Below are 24287 nucleotides of genomic sequence, written 5' to 3'. Positions count from 1 at the left end.
ATGAATCATAAATGCATTCTGTGTTTACATTTGGGCCCTATTCCTAAAACATTTCAATATGGTATGCAATTAATCCAAAATACGGAATATTCCGATATCCAAAATACCCCTGGTCCCAAGCATTTTGGATATGGGAGACTCAACCTGTATTATCTTTATTCATATTAATTATCTATATTCATTATATGTGTGTGTGTCAGTGTGTGTATGCATATATATCTGTGTAAGCCACCCCTACCACCAAGAAGAGGTACAGAGGGAATTGGGAGGGTGGAACCTCTTCTTGGGGGCAGGTATATGGGGCAAGGTGATTTCTGTGTTTTCTATCTTTCATACTGCCATAGAGAGTTTAAAACTAGTGGATAACCGAGAGTGAATGAGACCCCACAAAGAATGATCCAACTTACTGTGGCCAGGCTTTCCACAACAGAGCAACTTCATAGATTAAAGTACTAAGGTAAAAAGTCTTTATAGAAAATCAGCTATAAAAATAAAAATAAATTATATATAGAGGCAACTTTTTATGTATAGTTTCAACTGTTTTCAAAACATACACATACCTTTGCAAATATTTAACAAAATATGAATAAAATAAAAACAAAGCAAAACACTTTAGACATGTAAATTTTAATAACTGTTGGTATAGAATAGACATGTGCAAGAAGCTGAAACCTATAGCCATATGGTCTTCTATTCCTCATTGGGATGTGTTCCCAGCAGAAGGAATTGGATTGTGATTAATTTGGGATTTAAAGAACCAGGCCGGAAGAGGTATCACCACTGGAGGTGGCCTAGAGAAGAGCTGGAGACCATTCAGGGAGTACAAGACCAATGGGAGATGTAAAACTTATCTGGGATGCTGATACATTTTGCAGTGGGGAAGCTGACACCACTGGAACTGGGTCCGGTGAGTTGAGAGACTTTCTTCCTTATCTTGTTTGAATCTGCAGAGATGCAACTTCAGCTAATGGTGGGCTGCGGCTGCAAACCAACCAGGGATGGGCAATCACAGACAGATGGGGAGCTCTAATCATGGCTCTCCCTGCCCACACACCCTACCCCGTTATCTTGACTTATATTACCTGATGTAAACGTTGAGAGTGGTGCGTAAGCCATTTATATATTAGCTGGCTTGAAATGCGAGAATGTTGTGTGCGCAGTTTATTGGTGGAGAATAAATGTAGAATTTCTCCTGAGGATAGTTTAGTGCGCCAAAGCGGAAAAGAAGTGCTGCGTCAAGATGAAAACGCCAGACAGGGGACAATAGTTCAAGCATCAAGAAGAGATATACTGTAAACTGTTAGAAAATGACAGTTGGGAGCTGATTGGCTGGAGCACCCTTTATCATACACAGTGAAATGTATTACTCGTTTTGGTGATAAAACTGGTTAGTAAATGGGGGCCTATATTTACCGTTAACCCCCAATGTCCTGCATGAGATACATGGCAGTGCCCCCCCCCCCATGCCAGAGCACCTAGTGACGTCATAGAGGCAGCTGATGATTTCACTATTGGAGGTGGGATGGGTATAATAAGGCAGCTGGATGCTTCCTGTGTTATATCTGATATTGCTGGACTAGTGACAGTACAGATATTTTTCTTCTCATTTCTGAGTGGATAAAATGATACTACGATGAAGAAGGTGGGAAATAACCATCCTAAAGACCATCAAATGACTGTAAGTATCTCTTATAGAGCCATGGACTCACTACTAATGGTTAATGGTAATAGGTCACTGCTATATGATTTCATATAAGTTCAGAGTTAGATAAATTAGTTTTAAAAACTCCCTTTTTCTTTGTATTTATACTATATACTATTAATAACTGTTTTGCTTAGTAGCTTTCCAGACTTTCTGATAATTATGTTATGGTTCTGATTTCAAATTATTTAAAATAATAGCAAACATATTGTGAAATGCTGTTATACAAGGGGAGTGCACCTATATCACTGTTTGCTTTATATTAGTGGTTTTTGCCACTATAGGGAGATTACCTTGGCATTAAAAATCCTGTATTGTTCTTATGTCTGTTTCATTATTTCACAGGTCGCTCTACGCATCTGTCCGTTTAATAGGACAGAGGCTAAGAGCAGTGCCCGATGCATTATACACCAGCTCGGGCCGCAGGTAAGAAAATGCTGATAACAATATTTTAGTTTAAACAACTGAATTAGTTTAACATTAAACACAATTCATTATACAATTGTTTTCTTACCAATACATTATTCTTAGATTTATTTGTTGTTCAAATTTTACTTTATAGCACATTTATTTATTTGATTTTTCACATTGTATATATATCTGTGTTTATAAATATGATAAAAAGAAAATGTTTTGCTTTGTGTATCAGAGGTGGAACGCTATCCACAGTCCCCATAAGACCCATAAGCAAATCAGAGTAATGACCTGCTGCACAGATAGTGCACAAGAAATGGGGAAATCATGGACCATTGCTGGCCTAAGCAAATGCTGGGCCTGCTGCAAAACACCATTGCATGGCTCCTAAGCTGCTCCTCCCTCTTACTAACCAGCTGAATACGTTTGTCAGACAGGGGTGTGACCCCAGAGACCAGTAGAAAGTGGTGAGCTCTCTGCTTACGGCTTTCAATTGGTCTACGAGGTCACACCCCCCTAGGCTGCACATGCAGCACCAGCTATTGCTATATCCTCTGAAGATAGTGTGAGAAGATGTATCTATGTTTATACCACAGAGAGGCCGGACAACATCTTCGATCTTGCCCTATCTGCCCAATCTAGGGCTCTCGGTTAAGTAGGGATAAAAGATGTCATGCACATATTTTATGGACAGTAACAATTTCCTCCAATAAGGAGGTTATGCTGAGAACTATAGTTCCATAATAGGTAGCAAACCACTTTAGACATAATAAAATAAGTTATTATTATAATATATTTCACTTACAGTGGGAAGAACCGCCAAGCTTATGAGATAGACCATTCTGTGTCTTAAGGGCCTAAGAACCAGTGACTAGAAGAGTTTATATAGATATCAGCAGAATGTTCCCAAAAACTGCTGAAATGCTGACAAATATGTCTCTATACTCCCAGATCTCGTCCCATGTGTGACTTTGCTTTTATCCATTAATATAAACTGGACATAAGATTGTCTGCAGCAACCTGAGAGGTGCTTGTAGCGCCTGGTGACATATAGTGAACATGTCTTCTCTTTCCTTACAGACAGTACTACTGCAGGACCCTGGCGAGGATCCTGATGATGTCCTGCATTGCTGCAGGACCAGGGAAAGGACGTTCACCTTTAATGAGGTGTTTGATCAAGCAGCTACCCAGGTGATTGTAATCCTGAGATATTTACAATGAATAATAAAAGTTAATAGTATATATAATACAGTACTCAGAGACATTCTAAGAGAAGAGGGTTCCTGTGTGCTGTCTCTGAACAGCCCCCCCCCCCCCCCCCCAAAACCATTGTACTTGAGGTGTAGTCTCTGGTACTGTGCCAGAGCCTATTGTGCATACTGTATATCTCTGGGAAAATGGTGCCACAAGATAAATTTCTTTTGAGGTGGCCGCGTGGTAAGTACATACAATGGGTGTATAGATTGCGGTGTGGGGGCACTGGATTCAGGTGCCCATGTGCACCACACACCCTACACCCATTATACATATGGCAGCATTGCTCATGCTGCATCTTGTAAGGGGAGTAAAATAAATTCATGAGAACAATTTATCATCATATGTGAATGTAGCATTAGCCAGTAATGCCTGTACAGCTGTCATTTCTCCTTATTCAGTATAGAGCATATTTTTACATTATTTTCATGATTGCTTATGTAGCATCAATAAATGTGTCTCATTTCAGGAGCATGTCTATCAGTCCACAATGAAGAACCTAGTGGATGATATCATCTCGGGGTACAGTGCTGCTATATTTGCATACGGCCCAACAGGTAATATTAATGTTATTAATACATAAGTCTAATTGCTTATATTGTATGTGTAAAAGTAGTGAGCTTGTGAAATGAGTGGTGGTAAAACATGTGGACCATCTGTATTGTTAGTAATTGTGAGCTAGTAGTTTCCTAACGGGCTGGTGCAATTATCCAGGTGGTTCCAGAAAGTGAGGCGTTCGGTGAATGGCACAATCCGGGTCTATGCACTGAGGGCCTGATTCAGACCCGCTCGCGAACGCTGTGCGCTCGCAAGCAGGTCGATGGTGCCCAAGTCCATGGGAATGCCTACCGTCTGGGTCCGGCTCCACTAACATCACTAGTGATGTCAGTGGGAGTGCTTTTGGCTCTGATAGAGCCAAAAGCACTCCTGGGCTTGCGGCAGCGAGACCCTACCACAGGGTCTCGTCGCAAGTCCGATGGTCTTGACCATCGCGACCATCATTTTGGCCGCTCGCTATAGCTGTGGGTGGTTACCCACAGCTATGCGAGCGGCCCGGAGGCCGCTCCAAAAAGGAGCAGGGACGGCCCTGATTCAGAGCGAGCGCTCTGTCAGAGCGCCCGACTCTGAATCAGGGCCTGAATCCTCAGTGTAGTGATGTCAGATACAGGATAATAGATAACATTTAATTGAAAACATCCAATAAGGGCACAAGTCATAGTTCTTAAGGATAACTCTTCTATTTGGGACAAGGTAATAACATGATAATGGTGACAAGTGTGGTACTGTAGTTAGAAGGTAAATCTCATTTACCAAAATATTGTTATAGATTAGGTCTATAGTCTAACAATATATTACACTATAGCTGTACAGGTGTACAGGTAAAAGTATTGAATCACATAACTATGTTACAATGTTGTTTTGTGTGTAATAAATAGCCTCCAAATGTGCATATTTTAGATTTTTATATAGTATCTTAAATTATGTTTACATTTTAATGGTTATATTGTCAGCTTGTGATAGGCTGTGGTTACCACTGCATCTAACTCTCACTGACCAGGGAATAGGTGCACCCATCACCAAATGTGGAGGCAGCATTTTATGGACAGAACAAATATACAATAGTGCACAGTCTATCCATTCACTAACAAGCGGTGACATCCCTGAGAGAGTGAACTGATGAGCAGCATCCTGATGAATATTGGCTTAGTCACATGATGTCTGTTACTGTTCTTTACTGACATGACACATTGTATAATTGTATATCTGCCATTCTTTCTTGTAACATCAGTGAGTGTAAACTAAATGCCTTTATATTTATTACAGGCACCGGGAAGACCTTTACTATGATGGGCAATGGTCATGAGCCCGGAGTTATATTTCGCGCTCTGAAAGATCTATATAAGACTATTGAGGTGCAGAGAGGGCAGAATAAGTTCTCTGTATCATTGTCCTATGCTGAGGTAAATATGTGAGCAATATGAGCTTGGTTTATATTCTATGTATCTTATTTAGAGGTGGATGGAACTCTGGGGGTTTGCATAAGATATGCATTTACATACAGCACATACACGGGCGTCGAGCATACATAAGCCAAGTAAATTGCAGCACAATGAGACATGACGCATAGGCAGATTTTAGGTTATGTGTCTATTGCCAGTGCTGGAGGGTCAGATGCAACTACACAGAGTGATGATAACTGTTAGCAGCGTTATCCTCTGATTGGCTGATTGTGTATCTACCCTTCAGCTGAAAGTAGTAGATTCATTAGAATCCCAGCTATGTTATATGGAGTTTCGGCAATATATTCACATTACTTAATTGATACCACTAGGACTACTGCAGGACCCAATCATCTCATTTGAGTTTTGAATGAGGTAACAACAGATGTTTATATTATTACTAATATTATTATCCTGTATTGATATGGAGACACAAGGATTACACAGAGCCTAACAATGTACATAAACAATTGAGCAGACAAGAAAACAGGGACTTACAGTACAAGACAATGCTGGACAAATGCATTGTATATAAATATTGCTGCAACAGCGGTCATAACACTGAAATAAGTAGCACGGTGGCAGAAGTCAAGGGCAAGGTGCTGTATATAATAGTAAGGGAAGGAAAAGCACATGGGGAAGAGGGCCCTGCTCGTGGAAGCTTATATTCTAAGTGGTAGGGGCAGACTGACAAGGGTGACACAGATGGGCAGGCAGTGAGCATGGGACAGAGCGTTAGGATGAGAGATGGAAGGCTTTGATGAAGATGAGCATCTTGAGAAATGTAGGAGAGGGTAGGAAGATGTAGGACGTTTGGAGAGGAAGATGAATGAAATAAGCTTTTTATGTGTCTTCGTTACGTACATTCTGCACACTTATGTGGCCAACTGTAAATGATTCCCCTTCATATAATAACATGTATTTGGGCATAACTAGCAATTACCAGGCCCGTAACAAAGTTTGAGGGGGAAATTAAGACCCCCTACTCTGCTTTTTTGAAAATGCATGAGGACTAGTGCAGAACTGAAAGTTAAGATGGGCCGCTGCCCTACTGTATATGTACATTCCCCAAAAACCCTTTCTTCATGATATACAGCATCTGGAGAACTACAAGTAACATATGCTCTTTTCATTGAGTAATTGTGGATTACACACTTGTGCTTGTATTGCAAAGAGTGATTATTCCTTGTATTGCAGAGAGTGATTATACCTTCATTACATTTGCAGGTCTACAATGAAACCGTTCGGGATCTGCTAAGACCGTCCTCTGGATGTTTGAACCTTAGAGAGGATCCCTACGGCAACACCAGGATAGAAGGGATCGCTGAGTTCTTCCCCAGCAATCCTGAAGAGGTGACTATCATTAGTCTGTGCTACCCTTATACAGCGTCCATGTATCACCACTAGTCATCCCTCTCTATATTATTATTATTATTATCATCATCTTTTATTTATAAGGCACCACAAGGGTTCTGTAGCACTGAACAAGGGGGAAATTACAATTCTGTCTGTAAAGAACCTATTAATGTGTGTGTGAATAAGCAGAGCCCATGACTATGTGACTGCTGGTGTAGTGACCCTGTTATAGCTATAACACATGGGCAAGTATAACTTTATGAGTTGGTGCATCTATATTACTTTCTTTTTCAGGCCATCGCATTACTGACTAAAGGGAATAAGCGCCGCTCTAAGGCAGCCACAGCTGTAAATAAGAACTCATCCCGCTCCCATGCTATTGTACAAGTCACCGTAAAGCAGACGAGCAGTGATGGAGTGTGCACGGGCAAGCTTTACATGGTAGACCTGGCGGGATCAGAGCGAGCATGCCAGGTACCACTTCTGTTTTACATCTCATTATCATTTCTTTGTATTTCCCCTACAATGCCAAAGAGGTAAATATCGTAAGAGTTTGCTATCCTTCTGCAGTGTTCATGCTTCACCACTAGTCGTCACTGTCTACAGAGAGAATATTTGTCAGTCACATCAGTCCCTGGCCCATTGCACTCTAATTTCTATAACACACACAAACACAGAACCCATGCAATGACAAAGAGGAACATACAATGTGTTTTCAGTAATATAGGTTACTAAAGCTGCACTAAGCTAAATGCTTTGGTGTTGAATCAGTAAGCACAGATACTGTAGTTCACTCAGAGCATGTATGAAGGAGGGACCACAGCAGCTATCTCCGATACCTGACGCGATCCCTCCATTGCCGCCGCCAGCCGCCTCCCCCATAGGTTTCTATGAGCGATGCGATGCTGACAAATGTACCAATATCGGGAATGCGAAGCATTCCGGATATTGACCCCAGCAGCTAACACCATCTGAAGGTAGCGTTACCCGCTGTAGTCTATGGGGACTTACCGCATATTAGCCGGCAGAGGGATCTACCAAATCCTTCCACCAGCAATGGGCGCCACGCTCATGTGCAGTCCATGGGACTGCGCATGCGCAGCGGCCCCGAATGCAGTCTGGCCACATCGCAGGGACCGGCTCCTTTCGGAGCCCGTCACCCTGCATGTGCAGGATAATATATCCGGATGCTATGATCGCATTTTGCAATGCGATCATGGGCGGTACTGCATGCCCTGATTGCGTTGCAAAATGCGATCATTAATAAATGGGCCCCTATGAGTGGCCTTTCTCCCTTAAGAGCCGTGATTCCCAATCTGTTACCGGCCACCGCCCCCTTGGCTACTTACGTTTATTTCAGTGACCCCCACCCCCTGAGACCTTACTCATAAGAAATTATATACATTTTTGATTAATGTTATTTTGTAATTAATAACATAGACCAGTATCAAATTAATGATACTAATAATCGAATTACATTTTTTTAGTAGCTTGAGTTAAATTACATGCAGTAAGAAAAGCATTTCAGCCAATATTACTAACTAAAACAAAGGTAAATGGATATTCACTGTCTTAGGACACAATTGGAGTAAATTGTGTAAATTGTTTAATCATAGTTTACGTGTTTGTACCACATCACTGTGACTGAAGTCAGATGTGTCTTCATTATCTTTTCTGTTTCTATGTCAGACTAAGAACACTGGCCAAACCCTGAAAGAAAGTGGCTATATAAACCGCTCCCTTCTGGCCCTAAGGAACTGCATTATGGCGCTACGCAAGAGACCAGGCAGCCATATCAATTATCGGGACAGCAAATTGACCTGGCTGCTAAAGGTATGTTATTACTATGAGATTTCCAACATCCATATGACAATACAACTGTACCTGATGTCAGGGACATTAATAAGAGAGAAGGGCCCCATGTGCAGTCTCCATGCAGGTCTCCCCCTTCTCTTACAGGCACATGCACTAATTGTACTCTGGCACTGCGCATTCTTTACTGGGCATGTGCAGAACCCTGAAATATGGCACCCATGTCATTCCCCTGGTGACTACATTGGTGATTATAGCAGCATTGGAAGAGTGTTAAGTATAAGTTATGGGTGCAGGGTGTGCTCTGTGAGACCACTGGACATGTACATTGCATACCCTGCACCCATTATCGATACACCCAGGGGCATACTTATAATGGGTGCTGGGTGTGTAGTTCCAGGGAGGCCCGCACTGCACACCCTGCACCCATACTTTTTTTTATATTTACCTCTTCTAAGTCCCACAGAGTAGCGTCACACAAAACACCTGGAAAATGGCTGCCGTGGCCATTTTCCCAGCATTTTGTGCATGCGCAGTAGGAAGTCACAAGGGAAAATGGCTGTCATCCCATTTTCCCCGTGAGAAGCTCATGCGTAGTAGACTCTGGGCACACTCTAGTGCCCAGAGTCTACTGCTGCTGTCAGTTCGCTGACGGCAGCCGGGGAGAGAGGAGGGGGCCCCAGTTGGGGAGTGAACATTTCCCTCCTCCTCTTTAATATGCCCCTGGATACACCCATGGCTGATGTATCCACACTGGAACCCCATTCATCAGGAATATTGCTCCTAAGACATTGTTCTGCTGTTTTATCTCAGACAATGGCTGCAATCATCCATGATATTAGTAATTAGTGCAATCATTTGTTTCTCACAAACATAGTATAAAACAATAGTAATAGATCTTTAAACTGTGCATTACACTGTGTAAGGATTCCTCAGTGATCTCCCTTATAACCAGAGCTTTATCTATCACAGGATGCACTGAGTGGCAGGAGCAGAATGGTGATGATCACACACATCAGCCCTGCGGATGCTGCCTATGAAGACTCTCGCAGCACACTCACCTATGGGAGCAAGGCCAAGCACATCAAAACACTGGTGAGCTGCCCCCAAAGGGGTAACGGCATATTTATCTATGTTACTGGATAAAACTGTGGTGGAACAAGGGATTTATTATTAAATAAAACAAACATTATGAAAATTCAAAATCAGTTTTATTAGAATATTGGTTGGAAAGTGATCTTTTACTTTCCATTAGAACTTCAGCTGCAAATTACAATATGTTAAAAATATATACTGTAGGCTCAATCAGTCATAAAAGCTACGTCTGTCCTATTACATGTCTGTGTGAGGACATGTAGGTTACCCATCCATAATCTCCTGTCTCCCTGCTTTCTCTGAGTGTGCCGCTGCCCAGTAACTAACTCTCTGCTGTTTACCCTTCCTCCTGCAGGTGGAGAGGAACCGTGTTCGTGCCCCCCACAAAATCCCTGAGGCTATAGGAGAAGACAAAGTGCAGCTGAAAGATCCTCGTCCTCCAGGTATTCTTGTTTCTTGTAATGAAAAGATTGAGGGGTCTGTTTATCATAGTTGTGGACTAACAATCTGCATCACCACTTATCGCAGCAATACAGATTGTAGTTACACCACAAGTTACCATGCTGGGTGGTTGGGAGGTATGTACATATGCTGGTCTTAACAGTTGCAGATTAGGCAAAGGAATCAACTGACCCAGGAACAATAGGAACAAATAGGCAGTGGCGTCACAAGGGGGGTGCGGCTGTCACCTGTCGAAGGGTGACACCAAGGTGCAGACTCCCCCTCAGTGACAGGAGCCGAGTGCTGCACTGTAGTATTAAGTGCAGCACTCGGCTCCTGACACTGTGAGGGAGCAGGCACTGCACACAGAACAGGGCAGTCCGCACCTCCTGCACCCCCCAGTAAAAAGCAGCACTGAACAACAGAGTTCAGGTTCTAATGGAAAGTAAAAGCCTCTTGCGAGGCCATGCCCACTGTACGCAAGGCCATGCTCCTATTTCAACAGCGTGCACATCATCCCTCCCTGCACCAGGTAACAACGCGGGGAGGGACGCCACTGCAAAAAGGGGTTTACACTTCCAAACTATAATCCATTGACTAAATGAAGCAAAACATATACCAGACATAGTAGTAACTGTACTATTTCTATATTCTTTTCCACAGAGCCAGCCCATAAGGGCAAATCCCCCAGTTCCAGTAACACTGGTTCTATGAGACGCTCTGAGTAAGTACTTTGTGCAGATATAGCATGAACAATATGTAACAATGTGATTTATGGGTAGAAATGTAAAATGATGAAAATTAGTGTAATTTATAGATATGAATAGATTGTGATGAAATTTTTTTTTATCTATTACTATATAAATGTTAATCATAATTCAGCATAATATCTAGCTATGGGTACATTATTATATTATACTAATCTTAGGTATTGGTACATTCTCATGGAGTCCTTTAGGTTCAAATGTGTCTGTTTTCTCTTTTTAAGGCTTGGCTGCCTAAATTGTCATCCACGGTCCCTATCTCAGGAAAAGACCTGGCAGTACCTGAGCCAGTGGTTCCTATGCCAAGAGAAGACATGGCAATACCTGAGGCTGTGGTCCCCCTGTCAAGAGAACACCTGCCAGTACCTGAGCCCATGTTTCCCATGCCAAGAGAGCACCTGGCAGTAACTGAGGCCGTGGTCCCCATGCCAAGGAAACACCTGGCAGTACCTAAGGTTCTGGTCCCCGTGCCAAGAAAACACCTGGCAGTACCTGAGGCCGTGGTTCCTATGTCAAGAAAACACCTGGCAATACCTGAGCCCGTGGCCCCCATGCCAAAAAAACACCTGGCAATACCTGAGGTAAGTGCTATCAGTGTCTGTGGTTTCTTACCTTTTCTTATGTCCTAATATTTATATATCTCTTTGTCATACAATGTAATGCTTATTACACTGACATTTAAAGCTTATATTACTATACAAGTGTCACACAATTATACACAATATGAGAAAGGAAAAATAGGTGTCTTGTAATACAAATGATCTTGCAATAACATTGGGCATGATTCAGAGCCGCTCATCAGCGGCTGCTCGTTCATTCTGAGCGATGTTTGCACAACTGCGCATGCGTATGGTTCACAATGCGCATGCGCAAACCAGTCATTGCGGTCGGAAATCGTGTGCTTGTAAAACAACGAGGGGCTGCTAATTTGACTGACAGAATGTACCATTTGTGGGTGGTAACAGGGGAAGGTGCTTGAAAATGGGGGAGTGGAGATCCGAATGCAGGCGTGCCTAACGGACAAAACGGCGTTTAATAAGAGTGCATAATTAGTAAAGGAGCGTCATCGACCACGTCACTTGGTTGTCTTTTAGCCTGAACTGCTCGCAGTGATAGTGGGAAGTAAATCCTACCACAAGCACTGCGAGCATTACAGATGCCTTTCGATGTTCCCGATTAATCTAATAAATAACAGAGATGATGTGTGATGCGAACGGCAAAGGGACGTCTTTACAAAATAGCGAGCGCATTTTTCGGACGTTCGCTCAGACATAGATGAATCAACACACCGCAAAGAGTGAGCGCTCAATTTAAATTGAGCGTTCCCTTTTTAAGAACGAGCGTCCACAAATAGCGTCCGGGCCTGAATCAGACCCATAGTCCATTATAATTGTAAATTAAATAAAAATAATTGGTAGTGGACAATACCATGGCTGCGATTTAATTCAAAGAGATGATGAATAGCCCCAGGAGGGAGCTCCCAAAGCTAATCAACTCAGCCTGATTTTTTGTCGAACAAGGATTTTTTTGCGCGCCCTCCTGGGGGTGAGAGGAGAATTCCGACAACAGCCCTGCAGCTAGCACTTTAGTCACAGAATGCCGGTTCTCGCAACTAAACACCCATGTTAAGTCACGCGAACCGGCATTCTCCAACTTAATAGTGCGCTGAATTTAATAGCAGCCAATAAGATAAGCTACATACTGTATATAAAACTAAGAAATGTGAACAAAGGCATGAAAAACTTCTAAATAAAACTAATTAAACAAATATATTTCAATTATATATAATATATCTAGGCATCATTTGTAGTATTATAGAATTAAATACTGAAATTCTATTAGAAATTCAGCTGCCAATTAAAATATGTTAATAATATATACTACAAGCTCAGTAAGTGATAAAAGTTACACCTATGGTATTACATGTCTGTGTGAGGACACGTAGGTTACCCATCCATAATCTCCTGTCTCCGTGTTTTCTCTGAGTGTGCAGTGCCCAGTAACTAACTCTCTGCTGTCTACCCTTCCTTTGCAGGTGAAGGCGCACCATCTGAGTCTGACCCACAAGATCCCTGAAGGCGCCAATAAAATCAATGTTCAGCTGAGACTCGTTCAGGTATTCTTGTACCATGTAATTATAAGTTTAAGGGGTCTGATTATCATAGTTATGAACTAACAATATACATCACAGCTTATCACAGCAATACAAATTGTAGTTACCCCGCAAGTATTCATGCTGGGACAGTTGGGATGTGTGTACATATGCTAGTCTTTACAGTTGTGCAATACGTATCTACTGTATGTTACTGGGTTTAACTGTGGTGGAACAAGGGATTTATTATTAAATAAAACAAACATTATGAAAATTCAAAATCCGTTTTATTAGAATATTGGTTGGAAAGTGATCTTTTACTTTCCAATAGAACTTCAGCTGCAACTTAAAATATGTAAAAAATATATACTAAAGGCTCAATCAGTCATAAAAGCTACGTCTGTGCTATTACATGTCTGTGTGAGGACACGTAGGTTACCCATCCATAATCTCCTGTCTCCCTGCTTTCTCTGAGTGTGCCAGTGCTCAGTAACTAACTCTCTGCTGTGTACCCTTCTTCGTGCAGGTGGAGAGGAACTGTGTGTGTGCCCCCCACAAAATCCCTGGAGCTACAAGAGAAGGCAAAGTGCAGCTGAAAGACCTTCATCAGCCAGGTATTTTTGAATTTTATAATGAAAAGATTAAGAGTTCGGTTTATCATAGTTAAGGACTAACAATCTGTAGCCCCACTTATCGCAGCAATACAAACTGTAGTTACACCACAAGTTACCATGCTGGGGTGGTTGGGAGGTATTGTACATGTGCTGGTCTTTACAGTTGCAGTCTAGGCAAAGATAGCAACTGACCAAGGAACAATAGGAACAAATAGTGGTTTACACTTTCAAAGTATAATCCATTGACTAACCAAAACAAAACATATACCAGACATAGTAGTAACTGTACTATTTCTGTATTCTTTTCCACAGAGCCAGCCCATAAGGACCATAAGGACAAAGCTCCCAGTTCCAGTAACACTGGTCCTAGGAGACGCTCTGAGTAAGTACTTTGTGCAGATTTCACATGAACAATAAGTAACAATGTGATTTATGGATAGAAATAAGTCAAATTGGTGTAATTTATAGATAAGAATTGTTTATTATGAAGTATTTTTTAGCAATTACTATTTAAATGTTAATCATAATACACCATAATTTGTAGCTATGGGTACATTATTATATTGTACTAACCTTAGCTATTGTTACATTCTCCTTGCAGTCATTTAGGTGCAAATGTATCTGTTTTCTCTTTTTAGGGCTTGGCTGTATAAACTGCCCCCTGTGGTCCCCATGCCAAGAGAACACCTGGCAGTACCTGAGCCCATGGTCCCCATGCCAAGAAAACACCTGGCAGTACCTAAGGCCGTGGTCCCCATGCCAAGAGAACACCTGGCAGTACCTGAGCCCATGGTCACCATGCCAAGAAAACTCCTGGCAATACCTGAGGCCATGGTCCCCATGCCAAGAAAACACCTGGCAATACCTGAGGCTGTGGTCTGCATGTCAAGAGAACACCTGTCAGTACCTGAGCCCGTGGTTTCCATGCCAAGAAAACACCTGGCAATACCTGAGGTAAGTGCTTTCAGTGTCATTGTGGTTACTTACCTTTTTATTATGTCCTAGTACTTATGGCAGCCTAGACCCTACTGTAGGGTCTCGTCGCAAGGCCGATGGTCCCGATTATCGCTATGGTCTCCTGGCCGCTCGCACAAGCTGTGGGTGGTCTCCCACAGCTTTGCGAGCGGCCGGAGATCAAAAAAAAACGCCCACAGATCCAGCCAGCGGCTATGAGCGGGTGTGAATTAGGGCCATAGTCCATTATAATTGTAAATTAAATATAAATAATTGGTAGTGGACAAGTCCATGGCCGTGATTCAATTCAAAGCAATGATGAATAGCCACTGGAGGGAGCTTCCAGAGCTGTTCAATTCATCCCCCAGAGCTGTTCAATTCAGCCTGATGTTTGGTCCGAAGTAATCCGACAACAGCCTCTAGGCCGGCACTTTAGTCGGGGAATTATGGTTCTCGCAACTAAACACCTATGTTAAGTCATGAGAACCGGCATTCTTCAACTTAGCAGCACGCTGAATTGAATTGCAGCCAATAAGCTAAGCTAAATATATAAAACTAAGGCATGAAATACATCTAAATAAAACTAGTAAAACAAATATATTCCGATTATATATAATATATCTAGTCATCCTTTGTAGTATTATAGAATTAAATACTGAAATTCTATTAGAAATTCAGCTGCCAATTAAAATATGTTAATAATATATACTAGAGGTTCAATCAGTCTTAAAAGCTACACCTATGGTATTACATGTCTGTGTGAGGACACGTAGGTTACCCAACCATAATCTCCTGTCTCACTGATTTCTCTGAGTATGCAGTGCCCAGTAACTAACTCTGTGCTGTTTATCCTTCCTCCTGCAGGTGAAGGCGCACCATCTGAGTCTGGCCTACAAGATCCCTGAAGGTGCCAGAGCAACCAATGTTCAGCTGAGACTCGTCCTCCAGGTATTCTTGTACCATGTAAATTAAAAAGTTAAGGGGTCTGTTTATAATACAGATGTGTCCTCTTACATCTAGTCTCCTTGCGTGTTAAACAGCCCTTCAACTCGCCCCATGCCATGGCGTGACTTGGTAGCGCCAAGCGTTTTTGTGCAACTTTTTACCTTCAAATGTGTCTTATATATACAAAGATGTAATTAGATAGCATAAGCATCTTCTGCTGATTAAACTCATATGCAGTATGACTATGGCCCTCATTCAGAGCCGTTCGCTATTTGCGTTCGTTCGTTCAAAAACAAGGGGTGGCTATGCAAATGATCCGTTCGCACATTGCAGTCTGTTCACACTTCTAAGTCTGAACGAGCGAGCAAAACATACGCTCTTTTATTTCTTAAAAACGCCCCCTGGCCGCTCGCACCATACGTCATGTCCGCTATTTATTAGATTAATCGAGTACATCGAACAGGATATGAACTGCTCGCTATTCTTGTGGTTGGTTTTTTCAACTGCTATTTTGCGAGCAGTTTTGAGTTAATAAAAACCAAGTGACGTGGTCATTGACGCTGCTATATTAATTATGCACACCCATAAAACGCCCGTTTTGACCTTTAAGCACGCCTGCGAACGGATCTCCACTCCCCGTTTTCAAGCACCTTCCCCTGTTACCACCCACATATGCCTCATTCTCTCACTCAAAATAGCAGGCACTCGCTATATTGCGTACAAATGATTTTCGGCCGCACTGACTGGTTCGCGCATGCGTACTAAAAACCGTACGCATGCGCAGATGTGCGAACATCGCTCGGAACGAGCGTACTGCCGCTAGCGAGTGGCTCTGAATGAGGGCCTATGTTCTCTGAGTGAGTGTGGGTGTATCTGCATGCGAAACGCTACATTACAGTGTCAGCGGCTGTAACACTATTTAGCATGCAGATACACCCGCAGATGAACAGAGAACAGAGGCATGCTGCATATCATTTTAATCAGCAGAAGCTGCTTGTACTATCTATTCACTGTGCAAATAAGATGCATTTGAAGGTACAAAATTGCACAAAAGACGATCGGCGCTACCAAGTCGCACGGAGCTCCTGCGACTTGTAGGGCGCGGAGGATAGATGTATGTGGACATGTCTCTAGTTGTGGACTGGCAATCTGCATCACAGCTTATCACAGCAATCCAAATTGTAGTTACCCCGCAAGTTACCATGCTGGGACAGTCGGGACGTGTGTACATATTACAGTTGTGCAATATTTAAAAAATAAAAAAGGCTGCCTTGGGGTATGCTGTAATAGAGTGTATATTGCATAGGACTGGAATGCAGATTAGGCAAAATGAAGTGACTGGCATGGGAACAATAGGAACAAATATTGGTTTATACATACAAACTTACAAACTATAGTCCATTGACTAACTGATGCAAATCATATACCAGACACAATAATAACTGTACTATTTCTGTATTCTTTTCCATAGGACCGGACTGGAAGGACAACAAGCTCAGTTCCAGGGACATTGTTCTTATGAGATGCCCGTACGTACTTTGTGCTGATATCGCATAAACAATATGTAACAATGGGAATTATGGATAAAAATGTTACATAATGAAAAATAGTGTAATTTATAGATAAGAACAGATTATTATATTATATAGTTCTATTTAAATGTTAATCATATACCATAATACAGGGCCGTAACTAGGGCATTGTGGCAACTGCCTCCGCATAGAGTGCAACATGCCCTGAGAGTGGACCCGGCTGCCCGACGCAATCTCTATTTGCCACTGGGTGCCCACTGCTATGTATTAGTAGCTATGTGCCCGGCTACATTACTGCAGCAGCAGCCCTGCCTGTCACTCATGTTGCTCCACCTCAAGACTCGTCAGCAGGGATGGGAGAGGAGCTGTTTGTTGGAAGTTGGAATGGGCACACAAGGGACGGCAGTAGTGGCAGGCAGCATGACAGGTCCGGCGCCGGTTTCCTACATAGAAGGGCCCAGTGTTAATGTCACTTTGACACACTGGACTCCAGTGCTCAGTCACAGCAGGTAAATAGGTTCTATATATCAAAGTGCCCTCATACTGACATTTAAACCATTTTAACTATAGTACTTTAGACCATGGGGATATTTTTCATCTACACAGCAGATTTCATGTCAGTAATCTAATTTAAGGACACTACTGCCAGCCTCTACAACTAGGGAATGGTGTCCTACAGAGAATACTATATTTTGTTCAATTGTGTTCTTCGATCTACATACATATCTTCCAGCAATTATACACACAAAATGGGGACAAACAATATTATCAGCCAAGAGCCCCAGGACCAGACTGCCATAGTGTCATTTGCCATAGCCTCTCCAGTGTTACAAACTATCAGTAATATCAAAATATGACATGGTGGGGAAGGGGACGGGGGGGGCACCGATGCTTCTTCTCGCACAGGGCACCACAATGTCTAGTTACAGCTCTGCCATAATATCTAGTTATGGATCCCATTCGTATACTAATCTTTGCATCTCAGTAACTATCATAGAGCATATTACATTTGACTTAAAATGTCATTGTAATATATTTATATCTCTGTATAATAATAATATAGAATAACTGATGAGTATAAAATGAGGAGGACAATGTCCAAATGAAGTGAATCAGCCTCATTAAGTTGTATAATGTTCTCATGGAGTCATTTAGGTACTATGGTGTCTGTTTTCTCTTTTTAGGGGTTTGCGGCATAATGTGCCCCCCGTGATCTCTATGCCAAGGAAACATCTGGCAATACCGTAAGTGCTCTCAGTGTGGCTACTCTCACTTTCCTTATGTCCTAGCATTTATACGGGTTGGGTACGGGATGCCGGCACTCGGTATCCCGGGGGTCAGAATCCTGATACCAGCATCCGGGCAGGGTTAGAATCCTGACACCTGTCGGTAAGTATCCTCACCCTGCCCTCCCTCCTTGCATCCTAACCCTAACCTTCCCCCTAGTGACTAACCATAACCCTCCCATTACCCCACTACTTACCGTCGGGATGCCTGTGCCGGGATTCTGACTGGTGTCGGGATTCCGGAGCTGGCATTCTGAGCCCTGGCATCCCATCTGCCGGGATTTATACTACATTCCATTTATACATCTATTTGTCATACCAATGTAATTCTTATTACACTGACATTTACATCTCAAATTACTCCTCCTGTATCATAATTTATACACAACTTGGAGAAAGGAAAAATAAGTGTCTTGTAATGGAAATGACTGGGCAGAGACATAGGGCCTGATTCATTAAGGGTCGCCATTGCAATCGCAGCTCTGTAACCGCTCACAGGTCTGCTGTGAAAATATGCTAATGATCGCTGTCACAATGCTGTCACACTGCCGGCATAGACTCCCAGTGCCTCCCACTACCGCTATCTCACATCCGTAATACCTTGCACACCTTCATAAACATCGGTAACATCCAATACCATCAGTCCATTTTCTTGTGGTTCCATATACTGTATAACACAATCCCTTTGGATTACAAATTAAAAATTGGGCTAAAAAATGACAATAACTGAAAAATTTGTTACATGACTGAAACAATGATTGCTTACACTTTGTCATTAAACACTTTTCATTAGAATTATTTGGGGAATTGTATTCTGGTTACAATTTCCCTTTCATTGCTGTTATTTTTAGAGTATTCTCAGTATTGTTAAAACATAAACGTTTAATTCTTCCTATGAATTGATAATCTGAAACTTTAATTGATTACCTTTTAGATCAAGACTACAGCTCGTTGTAGCGCACGTCCTGTCATCCATCTGGAATGTGCCATAGAAGGTGATGAAAAGATCCACTTGGGCCGAGGCCGTCACCTTGCTGCATTGTCCAGTAACACCATCGGCCATTTAACAAATAACATCTTACCAATTAAATAAACATCATTGGTGATTTTAGTGCTTTCAATTCATTACATTTCACAATTGAATTTCATTGTAACCTTATTTTATTGTATTCTTGTTACATAGTATTATTCTTAGATCTCATAAGGTTTATGTTAGGGCAGTATCAGAAAGAGATGATAAGACCATTAGAACTTGAGGTCTTCACATTTAGCAAGCTGCCTTTCCCTTATAGCCAGACGTGCTTAAGCCCTGGAGATCGTACCATCTACATTTCCCACCCCACAAACACACTAATACATAGCAGGATTTTGGACGAGGAAGACGAGGCACCTGGAGGAAACCACACAAACATGGGAGAACATATAAACCACACACATAGAGAGCTCATGTCCAAATATAACCCATGACCCCAGCACTGTGAGGCAGTAGTGCTAACCACTGTATATTCATGAGACAGTAGTTGCTAATTTACCAGTAACAAGTAACATCACAGAGGCATGAGGCACTGGTTCTTGGTGACAACACAGACTGAATTAGCTTTAATATGGATGGACTGTGTACAGGGGTGGCACTACCATTAAGCAGCTTTAGGCAGCTGCCTAGGGCACCAGCACCTGAGGGGATGGCACTGAGGCTGCCAGCACAATAATAAGGATGTCTCTAATGTCCTTAATTTACTGAACACTGGTGGTAACCACAGTTTACAAAAGCCGTGGCCACCACCCCTGCACTTGCCAGCTGCTGTCTGGCTGAGATTACAGACATGTTAGTCTGACATGGCTGGTGCAAAAAAAAAAAATTTTTAAATTGGTTTTAACGTATTTGGACTGATTTCTCGGGGGGCGGTATGGATGCGTCAAGTGCTTTAAACATTGCAAGTGGTCACAACAGGTGTTTTTTTAGCGTTTTTTTAAATTGCGTTTTTCCAACATGAAAATATACTTGGAACCATTTTTATGTACCCCCGATTTACGTGGAACACTAATTTTCTATCATTTTCAATAATTTGTTTTTTTTCACCCAAAAATTGCACGGTCAGTTTTGGCCAAAGAACGCAAAAAACAAAATTTTTTTGGTCATTTATCATTAAGGGGGATGTCCAAAGGGTTCTGAAAGAAATTCCCACATTTCTAGCCAAATATAGGGATTTTGAATTTTTTTTTCTCCAGGTCTGGGATGGAGAAAACTTTTCTCCCATTTTTTTCTCCAGTTTCCCCTGTTTGCTGTTTTCGCCTGTTTTTTGGGGGTAAAAACAGCCATTTTCGCCATTGGCAAAAAACACTTCCGTTTTCGCCACTAATTGAATACGGCCCAATATCTTGGAACTGCGGGCAATTTACAGGGCCTTGTGTCAAGAAAGACATCTTCTCCAAGGCCTTCTTGTCACAATCCGCTCAGACAAAGCCATGGCCATCACCTTCATAAATCATCCAGGAAGCACAAGGAGCCTTCAAGTCATGCAAGAAGTAAGCAGAAGCATCTGATGGGCAAAACGGTTCTCCCAACTCTGCCAGCAGTCTACATTTCGGCAGTCAAAAATTGCGAGGCAGACTATCTCAGCCATCAAGATGTACAACAGCTCATGGACTATTGGGTCCACCCCTCCATAGACATATTTGCATCCCATCTGAATCCCAAGATGCCCCGCTACTGTTCCAGGATTTGAGACCATGGTGCTTTTTTACTGGATGCACTGTCAGTCCCCAGGGCCTTCCCATTAATTTATCTCTTTCCTCCAATGTCCCTATTGCCTTCTGTCATCCACAAGCCGAAACTAGAGGACAAGATCATCATCCTGGTCATTTCAGATTGGCCATCAAGGGCATGGGATGCCGTTCTCAGACGCATGTTGGTGGCACCACATTGGTGGCTTCTCCTACGTTCAGATCTTCTCTTGCAAGGCACATTTCTACATCAGGATCTTCATTGACTGGCTTTGATGAGGTGGCTGTTGAGACAGCCCTCCTGGTTTCTCGAATGCTGTGGTCCGTTTTATGCTTTGTACTAGGAAACCCAGGGCATAACTAAGGTGGAGGCCGCTGCATAGAGCGAGATGCCCTGGGCTGGAACCCATGTCATGCTCACCAGCCACTATAATGGGGGGAGGAGGAGCACCCAGTACCCATCTTCAGTACTCCACGCACAGGCAACCTGCTGGCTGCCACAGACTCCTTTCACCATACAGTCAAACGGCTGCTAGTCAGGGGAGCTCTGTGCCAGCCCCGCCTGTACTTGGGTATCTCTGACAAACCAGGGTCCCTGATGGAAGACTGCACTGCAGCCCGGACAAGCACAGGAGGAATCCGGTGGCATGATGAGTGTGTGCACAACCCTGGTCGATCCTAGCTGGCTGCTGCTAGTCCAGATAGAGGGCTGAGGCCAGGTGAACTAACCAAGACTGGTAAGTTTTGATATACTAGGGATGGGATGGGGGCTGTGGTGACAGGTGTATAGTGCTATTTGCAGTTTACTGATAATCACTCCGCTCCGTAAACATGGGAATAGTGTAAAACTCTGAAACAGTCCCAATATGTGTCTCAGGGGCACAGGACTGGTGAACTCTCAGTAATGCAGCTGAACTGGTTTCTATTCTAAGTAAGTGAAAGTAAGACAATGTTGTAACAAGGTCCTGCTATCCGCAATTATATAATATTGTGTGAGCGCTAATCCAACAGTTTATCATTTATAATCAATAGTTAGAACTAAAACATCCAACAAATTTTAATTCTTGTTTACACAACATTTTATTGCTCACACAGTGTGAGGTATTGCAGAGATTCAAGGATTTCATCACTCATTGTTGTTCTATATTATCGATATACTTCAAAGCTGTACTACCACCTAGGAAAATATTTTACTCACTTGCTCCCTGCAGCTGTCCGTGAGATCTGTTGGCTCTGGGCCTAATTCAGACCCGCTCGCAAGCGGGTCGATGTTGCCCAAGTGCGCATGCGCATGACGGAGGCGGCTCCGTCGTGTGCATGCGCGAGACCCGAATAACGATAGCCAAGCTGTCGTTATGGGTCTCGCACCAAAGGGGGCGTGCTGTTGATGGTGATTGACAGCATGCCCCCTTTGGTGGGTGTGCCGGGGGCGTGGCTGCCCAGACGGAGGCATTCCCATGGGAACGCCTACCGTCTGGGGCTGGCCCCACTGACATTACTAGTGATGTCAGTGGGAGTGCTTTTGGCTCTGATAGAGCCGAAAGCACTCCAGGGCTTGCGGCAGCGAGACCCTACTGCAAGGGTCTCGTCGCAAGCCCGATGGTCGCGATGGTCTTGACCATCGCGACCATCATTTTGGCCGCTCGCTATAGCTGTGGGTGGTCACCCACAGCTATGCGAGCGGCCAGGAGGCCACTCCAAAAAGGAGCAGGGACGGCCCTGATTCAGAGAGAGCGCTCTGTCAGAGCATCCGGCTCTGAATCAGGGCCTCTGTGCGACAAAACCAACAAAATAATTTTGAAAGAACTTTAACCCCTATGCTCCTAATTTGGCACTTTGTGGGCTGATCACAATCCAACATCAATATCAGTAATTATGTATGACAGGGCCATAATTAGGGGTGTGACCAGTGCGCAGGGATCTGAGGTTGACACAATCACTGACCCATAGCCCTTGCTTCTGGAAGCAGGGTGCCTGGAACAGCACTTTGCAGCCAGTATCCCTGCCAATAATTGCAGACATTTACGCAGATCTAGCAAAGATTTGTCATTGCGCATGCTTGTATTTCTATACAGTACGCACAGAGGATCTGTTCGCAAAGTCATGTGGTCGGCGTTTAGGGGAGGTAATGGGGGTTAGGTAACCGCAAGCATGTCTGACCGTTAAACTTTGTTTAATAGGCGTGCATAAAGTAGCCATAGCAATTGCATTCGCAGCACTAGACCTCTCCGTGCTTGAGGACAACTGCAGTGTTTCTGGCTGGTCAGACCTGCCGTACATGCTTTGTGACTGCTTGATGTGCGCTGATGGTACCGATGTTTACACAGGACTGTGTCATTGGACGGATATGAGAAGGCAGAAGTGGGCGTGTTCATGACGGATGTGATTTGGCAGGCATTAGCATATTTTTCTCAGCTGCGATCCGAGCAAAATCGCAGTTGCAAACGCATTAGGCATCCACTGCTGAATCGGGCCCATAGGCGTTTAGTTGCTCACATTGGAGGCCGTGATAAGGTGGAAACTCTGCACAAGCCATAGGGTTGGTGTAAGTATCGATGGTGAGACCAAAGGTGGAGTCTAGAGACGCACCAAGCAGGATCATGGATGAACTTGGGTGCTTGATTTGTGTCTATGGAAACTACAGCAAGATTATCCCTTCTACCAATCAAAGTGGGTGGTCCTGACACACACCCCTCCACTCTTTTGCATGTCCTCTTTAATGGTTGGCCAAGTCCATCAGTTGTGGATGGCCACACCCCCTGCTGTGACTGACCACACCTCTTAGCTTGGGCCCCTACCACTGCATTCCTTGGTGGGCCTTTCATGCCCCAGTCTGACACTGCATGTAAGTGAGTGCAGACACAAATTGAGATGGATCTTTAAATACGTTAGCAAAGAGATGTCCAATTAGCAGCTATGTACATGTGCACGATTTGGAGTGGATGATGATGATTACAGCATATTTGCTCCAGATTTATAATTGTATGTATCTCAAGACGTTTCTCAAAATAAAATTGTAGATATGCGTGGGTGCAGATGTATCTTTGCTTACATGCAAACGGTGTAGCGTTACATTCAACTCTAAGGGGTCAATCCAATTAGGTGCAAGTTGGCTTGTGTAGGCTGCTTTCACAGCAAACTCGCACAGCTTTTCCTTAGGTAATTCACGTTTTTTGGTGCGCACTCCCCCACATCATGCAGAAATAATTATAACAACTACAATACAAAAGTTGGTTATTGGATAAAAGGATGTTATTTGAACTGATGGTTACAAAGTGACTTTTTTTTTTTACAACAAAAGC

Source organism: Taudactylus pleione, unplaced genomic scaffold (genome assembly GCF_031769625.1).
Source record: "Taudactylus pleione unplaced genomic scaffold, aTauple2 ptg000398l, whole genome shotgun sequence".
Lineage (NCBI taxonomy): Eukaryota > Metazoa > Chordata > Amphibia > Anura > Myobatrachidae > Taudactylus > Taudactylus pleione.
This window is presented reverse-complemented; position numbering follows the sequence as displayed.